General features: G+C 46.4%; 1 pseudogene; it reads left to right on the top strand.

Annotated features, from left to right (window-relative positions):
• Positions 1 to 458: 458 nt before the first annotated feature.
• LOC142570563 (uncharacterized) lies at positions 459 to 2,009 on the top strand (annotated as a pseudogene).
• The last annotated feature ends 6,062 nt before the right edge of the window (positions 2,010 to 8,071 follow it).

Here is an 8,071-nt window from a genome sequence, read left to right on the forward strand (position 1 = left end):
ACCTCAACCCAGCACAGTCAGCCTTTACTGCAGTTTTCTGGGCTGGAATTATCGTTATGTTTTGTGCTTTGTTGCCAGACGAAAATAAGCTCAAGCGAAGCTAGCGAGTACTACAAAATTATTCTTTGAACAGTGCTGTGCGTACCTTCCGTTTAAAACGCCTTCCGTTTAAAAGCATACGTCGTCCTGAATCAGCTGCTGTTGACGAGCCACTAAAACAGCTCTGCTGGTGATCTGTGGGTCTCGCGTTCTAAGCGGCTGTATTTATCGAGGTTTTCGCTTTACTTTTGGTGCAGAACACTCGTTTTGCGCCTCGTATTTTCGGAAAGAATTTCTAGTGAAAGCCTAAAGCCCACTACTGTGCTGTGCATGTAAATCCACATCACACAAGAAACAATTTGACATTAATTTTTTGAAAGGTTGATAGTTTTAATTTTGCAGGTCGACCAGCATATGCAATGGCTGAGGCAGACCCAGACTGGGCACCATCACTTCATTTAGCACATGGAAAAAGTGTGGACTCTGAAGGTTTGGCATCCCGGTAAATGCCCTTACTTTTTCAGGTGCTAGGTAAATAAGTGTGTATGCTGAAGTTCGTTATGCCTTCAGCAGGAATGGGCCACGTTTATTTTCAGATACAGGAGAAAGCAAACACGCTCAGAAGGAAGAGCCAGCCCTCTGAAAGAATGCGAAGTGAGCCCAAACACAACAGTTGAAGATAACATAGTGATTACAGAAGACGCACTTTCATCTGCTGATGGTCAAGAACCAGAACAGCCACAGGTTCTGTCGAAGTCTGTAAAAATATACGTACGTCTCAGAGTGCTTATCACCAGTAGTTGTGTGGGTTTAAGCAGTGGAAAGAAATGCATTTTTTAGAAGAAATTCCTGGTGCTAGGATCACACATATCTGCATCTTTTCAGGGAAGGCTGACTTCAGTCATGTGACCGAACTGACAATGGCTCACATCGGACAGTTGGAGGAAGAAAACAGGCACCTTCTCGCAGAGCTTCGAGATGCAAAACAGGAGCTCAGCATGCACGTGTTGTCAGAAGACATTCTTAAAACAATGGAGGATATGGTCCAGTTTTACACTGGGCTGCCCAACTTTGCCCTCCTGCTTGTGCTGTTCAACTTACTAAAGGAAGGCGCAACGCACACAAGCCGTAACTCTCTGACAGCATTTCAAGAAATGGCCATATTTCTGATGCGCCTGCGGCTCAACACTCCTCTACAAGATTTGGCCTACAGGTACTACCTTGTGTTTAGCTTTCGTTTGATGAAAGTTGCTAATAGGTGTAATTGTTATTTGCAGGTTTCACGTGTCGCAGTCCAGTGTCAAGGATTGTCAACAAGTGGCTGGACGTGGCCTATGTTCGGCTCTCCCGAGCTGTCCAGTGGCCTGACCGGGGGACTCTCCGGGCAACTATGCCCATGACTTTTCGCAAATCATTCGGCGTGGAGGCAGCAGCTGCTATAGACTGTTTTGAGGTTTTCATTGAGCGGCCTTCATCTATGCTGGCCCGGTCGCACACATGGTCCAACTATAAAAGTCACGACACTAAAATATTTGATGGGCATTGCACCGCAAGGTGTAGTCACGTTTGTTTCCAAAGGCTGGTGTGGACGGACAAGTGATAAGGTTATTGCAGAAAAGTGTGGCAATTTGATCAACCTTTTGCCTAGGGATGTTGTTCTAGCCGACCGAGGCTTCACAATTGCCGACAGTGTTGGTATGCACTGTGCCAAGTTAGCCATGCCTGCCTTCACTAAGGGCAAACAGCAACTTTCGCCCATGGATGTGGAGAAGACTCGCAAAATAGCGAACGTGAGGACTCATGTAGAGAGGGTAATTGGGCTCGTACGAAATAAGTGCAGAATCCTCAAGCACACACTGCCTGTGGAAGTGCTCACTGGTGAAGAAAATGGACCAACAGTGCTCGACAAGATGGTTTTTGTTTGTGCAGCATTACGCAACATGAATAGCTGAACCGTCCCATTTGGCTGAACTCGCGCTCTTGTCGTGCATGCGCACATAGCGGCATGCTTCTGCAGAAGAATCTGAGGTAGTATATTCTTGGGTTTATCTGACTTGTTCACAACGACGGACGAAGGAAGACGACACGGGATAACCACATAGGCGCAATAACAAATGAACATTTTATTTCTCGACACAGGAAAACTCTTGGCAGCAGCTATTTGTTCCTGTGTCAAGAAATAAAACGTTCAGTTGTTAGTGTGCCTTTGTGGTTGCCCCATGTCGTCTTTTTTCCTCCATCGTTCTATTTCGCGCCTATGCTGTAAACATGAAATTACCAACTCGCCCAACAGTACGTGCTGAGTTTGTCTCAGACGTCAAGTGCATATCTTCCTGGAGTTAGCTAGGATGGAATGGAACATTCTTGAACTCTGCGTGGATCAGGATTCAATTTCTGTTTTGTCCGTTGAACGTAGAAACTCGGAATTTGTTGTGACCAAGCTTTGTGTCAATGTTTGTTTCGTCTGACACCTGCGACTGCCTTTCTTGAGTTAAAGGTGCTACAAGTACACTCACTGAATTGATGTAAATAAAAATATTTCAGTTTGCCTTTGTTTTTTCGTACAGGTATGCATACAGAATAACATTCCACAGTGAAATTGTTACGCACTGTGCATACCAAACCCTCCGCGTTTTCTATGTTCACGGTTTGCCGTTGCACTAATCTAGAAGGGGCAAGCTTGTCAGCCACTGCATACAAATTAGGCCTTCCTACTTTGCTCTGTGCACTCTGGGCTGTACCATGTTTTTTTCTTCGGAGCTCTCTTTAGATTAACACACTCGTAGTGAAACCAAACGCGCTTTCATGTCTTGCTGTCGCACATGACCATTCTGCCCTATTACACCTCATCTAGTGGCACTAAGTCTTGATCGCAAGCCTCTTGTGGTCCTTCTTTAAGGTTATCTGTCCAGTAACGATAGCACAGTTATGGCAGAATCACAAGCTTGAAGTACAGGGTACAACGTTGCAGCATATTCTTGCAGAACTGCAAGTCTTCATAGATTCGAAGAACGATACAATCATTCAATGTCCAAACTACAAAATCGCAGCACTTCACCTTTCACACGTAAATCTGCATTTGGACCTGATATGTATGATGACCTGATATGATATGATATGACCTGATATAATGATGAGTCCTCAACATCACGTTGTTGTCTGCAATCTAAAGACACGATGGATTGGACTAACTTCTGACAGGCTCTTCGCTGCTGTTGTATGGGCACTTCACCTCCACCAACCCCCGACCGCAGCAATCGCAGCTGACCACACCATCGGGGGTTGCAGCCAGAAATGGATTTTCGGTACAGATGTGCAGTCCAGCCTGATTTTATTGAAAATTAATGTGCACATTTTCCGATGCAGCTGTGTAAATTTTGGTTGCTTTCTGCTCATTATCCTTTCCCCACGCAGTCTGTGGACTGGAGAACTGCACATCTTCAGGGTAGCATAACTTTTCAGCAGGGACAGCGAGGGGTTTGTAGTGGATGTTCTACACACAGCCTTTGCGTTTGATGCTGTTATACGGCCAGCTCTGAAGGCGAACCACTTCGTACTTCTTACCTGCTCTCTGGTCTCCTTTTCTATCAACTCAGTGACCTGCAACGAGACAGTGAGGATATGCGGTGATGTAGTTCACAGACAAGTCTGAAGACTGCAAAGTGCTCAAAACGTCAAGGCCATTTAAAAGTAGCAAAATCAGTCAACAGTTTCAACTGGCATCTGCAGGGCAGTACTGCTGCAGAAAACCAACTACAGTAAGAACAGGAAACATCCTAATTGTAGGTGATGTACCTCATGCTCAATCGACAGGCCTCCAGCAAGGCCAGAGCATTTCTCTGTGATCTCGTTCCATGTGCCCGGAATATCCTCCTCTTGCGAATTCGTGAGAATGCCACTGGGGAACTTCATCGCCACGGGAACAAAGTGGTCAGCAAAATGAGGCTGCAAAGACCGGAGTGCTCGCCGGCTTCCGCTGTTGTGGCAAGCAGCCAGAAATGCTGCCCGCTCTTCTTCTGTCGCCTCCTTAACAGCCCTTCTTTGTTTCTTCTTACGAAGAGGCTGTTCCCCATCCATGGGCCTTTTTTTCATAGTTGAAGAGGCGCAATTCACATTGGAAACCCTCTTCGGCTCGAGGATCGCACTGTTGGGGGCAGCCACGCATTTACTTTGTCTGTACATGCTTGCCCATCCCTACACTTCACAACTGCATCTATGTAAAAAAAGCACTGCTGCAATGTGAGAGCAGACTTTTCCGAAGCCTGCCTTGCAAGTACAGTCAGCAGCTTGCGCTTCACCATCCTCCTTGATGACAAGCGAAGGTGTCAGCGGCTTGTCATTGACTGACTGGGAATGCCGGACCTGCATAAATAACAAAGATGCTTAATCCCAAAAACACTGCATAATGCTTCACGAGGTTGGGAGAGGCTTGAGAAGTGTAAAGCAAGATAATGAAATATGCCACAGCAAGACACACAACACCCTTTAGGAACAAAAGAAAACGAGAACATTCTCTTTTACATAAGTTTACCTTTTCTTTAAGATGCGATTTTAATACCATCGCTGATTTTTTTTCAATTAATGAGTTTTTTGGATCCACTCTGCGTCCGACAATGAGGCAGTCAAGTAAAGCGGACCAGGAATGAGATCTGAACTCGTTGAACACTTCCAGCATTTGTCATTAAAGTATGTAATGTAAAAATGGCCAAAAGCAAGGTATCGCACGATGACGACAAGATTAAAATTAGGCGTATTACTACCTTGCGCCATACTTGAACCCACTTGCACTCGAACATCTGAAGCATTTTGGTCGAGTGTGGAAACAGTAATATCAGCCCGAACGTTACTGATAAATGTCGTGTTCTACATGTGCTGTATTAGCGAACCATATGAAATGAAAAAGCATGCCTCAGCCGCACTTTCTCACAAGCTTCAAACACTCGCAGCCGCGCGTAATCTGCACCAACAACACATACTGCCGAACTACTATCGACCCCTGTGTACACGGTCGTTCCCTCTTACCTAGAACACGAGAGCTCGTTGCCGTAATTTTCAGAAACTCAGTGCGTCGGCCGCTCATCACAGCAATGCGGTACAGGCATACAGAGACCCGATGCTCGTGCTTCTCTTCGTCTTCCACTTAGCTTAGTTGTGCGTCTCCGATGGACGCACTGGCCCTCTGAAGAACACGGCCAAATGCTCGCGTGTTCTAGCTAAGAGTGGACGCCCGTGTACGTTGCTTTCTGCGCATCATTCAAGCATTTCGCAAGCGTACACAAACACGTCTGCGAGTCGCACTAACTTACTTGGCAAACGATGACGACGCGGCTGTCAGATAGCACCTTCAGGCATGGCTGGTGGACCCAACCGCTCGTTAGATAATTATGGGCCTCCATTGCCTTCTATGCCTTGAACTGCTATCTTGTTACGAAGCTTGTTGCATGAACAACGTAGTCTTTTATATCCGTGAAGTCGACGCGCGGGTAGAGATCGGCATCGCGCCGAACTTCTTCACCTCGGAGATCAAGCTGGTCGACGCCATCACAAAGGCGCAGCTTTTGCAGGTAGCGAGATCTGTCTTCCTCGGACAGCTCGCGTGCGTAGGCACTTAAACGCGTTTTGGCAGAATTCACAGTGCCGCTCACATGGATTACGCTGAAAGCGTGGGAAGAAGGCACAGGTGCCGCGACTCCGCGTCTCACAGCGAGCAACACAACGCCACACTGGACGCAGCCAGACGGAGCTGGCAAGACCGCAGCAATGGCGGACGGCTCGACCGACGCTGGTGCCCCTTGCGTCTGACATCATGTGCATACCTCCTATAATGAGTTGCTTAGTAATTATGTCAACTGGCTAAGTATTGTGAGCAAGTGTTTACCCTTGAGAACGATGTCGATCAATATGCACGACGATAGGGAAGGAAATTACATGTCATGATCGCAACCCAAGTCGCGTAATACACGTCACCATTCTTACTCACTTATGTGAGCCACTCTTGTCACTCGGAAATGCGACTCGAAAAGAAGGAAATGAGGGATATACCACAGGTAAGTGCTTCTGAAGCAGCCATGACGACACTGGTAGCGTGCAAATTGTGCTCCTATAGTGCTGACACCATTAGAGTGATCACATCAATGAATAGACGGCATTCATGACACCTGTTGCGAGCTCTTCTGCAGGAATTATTTCTTTCTCAATCAATTTGCAACAAAATTAATTTGACTGGCACTGGGACTAAAATGTGTGGCACTTCGATTAAACTGGCTGGCGCAAGAATTAAATCAGTTGGCACGCGGAATAATTCGGATGGCGCTGGGATTAAATGTGGTGGTGCCTGGATGAAATTATTGGCACTTGAATTAAAAATGCTGGCGCTCAGAATAAATTGGCTGGCATATAGATTATTTTCAATGGCGTTTGGATTAAACTGAGTGGGAACACCTGTAGACCGAAGCATGTAAACATTGTAATGCGTCAACAAATGATATATGCGCCTTCTCAATGCTTAGCATACTATAGCGAGTAGTTCGAAAAATCTCATGTGAAGCCAGAAAATGCCCTTCCCAATACAGGGCGAGAATGCGCAGTTTAGGCCCATTGTGTGCGCGGTTGATAGCCGCCATCCCGAGCACAGTGACAAACGAGTTACTATCCGTGATAACAGTAGGCGGAGTAGCGCAGAACATTCTACCAGCTCGTTGGTAGGACGTTCTCTACAAGATGTAGAAAGTCCCAGCAAGATGTGTCCTTTTTTGGGATCCTGCCCCTCCGTTTATCCATTTTCACTATTTCAGATCGGCCCAAATGAAATATCCCCCCCCCCCCGCCCCGCATCTTTCCGTATTTCTCGCGTTTCGACAGCCAAATCGCCAAGGCAAACCCGTTACCAAGCACTATAGACCTCAGACACTGCCCAGGCGGCGCTGCGGAAAAACCCGCCACCAGCGCCCCCATCGCCGCCTTGGCGCGAACCGAGTAGTGCAAAAAGAGCTGTCCGCAAGCAAAGGTGCACAGGCCACAATGGACTCTCCGCTTTCGGTAATGCTGAGGCACGGTTTCCTAAAAAATCAAGGACCTGGAAAGCTTCTTCCGCCAATTCACGCTTCGCAAAGGAAGGAAGCTCAGCAGGGCGAAGTACGTGTACAATATAAAAGAAGTCTCAGATGTTATTTCGGCGTGTTGCAACTCGCAAGTACAAAGAGCATAAGGTTTATTTATAGGCATATCAGCCTAAAAATCTAAGCATTTCAAATTGGTTCATATTGAAAGTGTCTTCAACACAAGGCTTAAGTATCTGCTATATCTTTATGCATTTTATCGTGTTGTTTTTTCTTGCAATTATTTACATAGAGTAATTCCTGCCATAGCCTTTTTTCAGGGCAGAAAACAGGAAACCTTTTCCAAGGCAGCAAACAGCGTGCGAATATAACGAACGTAAGCTTCCTACGATGCCTGCACGCCGCATCTTTCTGTCTCGCAGGAGCCACAGCATCGCTCAGTACTTTTGAACTTTTCGCAGACATTTTAGCCAACACACGCGCATAAGTAAATATAATTAAACGCGATATTTTTTACACACGTGCGTTACTTCGCAATTACTCATCCAGTGCTCCTACAGCAACTTTATTGCTCACATTTGAAAAACGCAGTCGAGCAGGCTCAGCACATTGGGAAACGTGCTTGTATCGACGCAGAACCTTCAAAATACCGGAACTAGAAATGAGCTCGCGGTACAACAATGCTCTAGAACTGAATTTTGAATTCATAAATGAACCAAAATGTTAGGGCAAACTGACCTGCCAAATCTTTCCGTTACACTTGTTGAGCTAAGCGGAGGCGGACGGAAAATACCAATGGCACATACGCAGGATGGTTCGCAACGTTTTTTCTGTTGCCAACGAAGTGGCGGCTGCATATTCTTGATTTTTCCCTTGGTTGCCACGGTCCTCCATCAGGGCTACGCAACACTATTACAGCAGAACAACATTATCGCGCTTTCTCATGTGAGCCGCCGTGTTGTGGGGAATGCAAG

The sequence above is a fragment of the Dermacentor variabilis genome, chromosome 2 (assembly GCF_050947875.1).
Source record: "Dermacentor variabilis isolate Ectoservices chromosome 2, ASM5094787v1, whole genome shotgun sequence".
NCBI classification, from domain to species: domain Eukaryota; kingdom Metazoa; phylum Arthropoda; class Arachnida; order Ixodida; family Ixodidae; genus Dermacentor; species Dermacentor variabilis.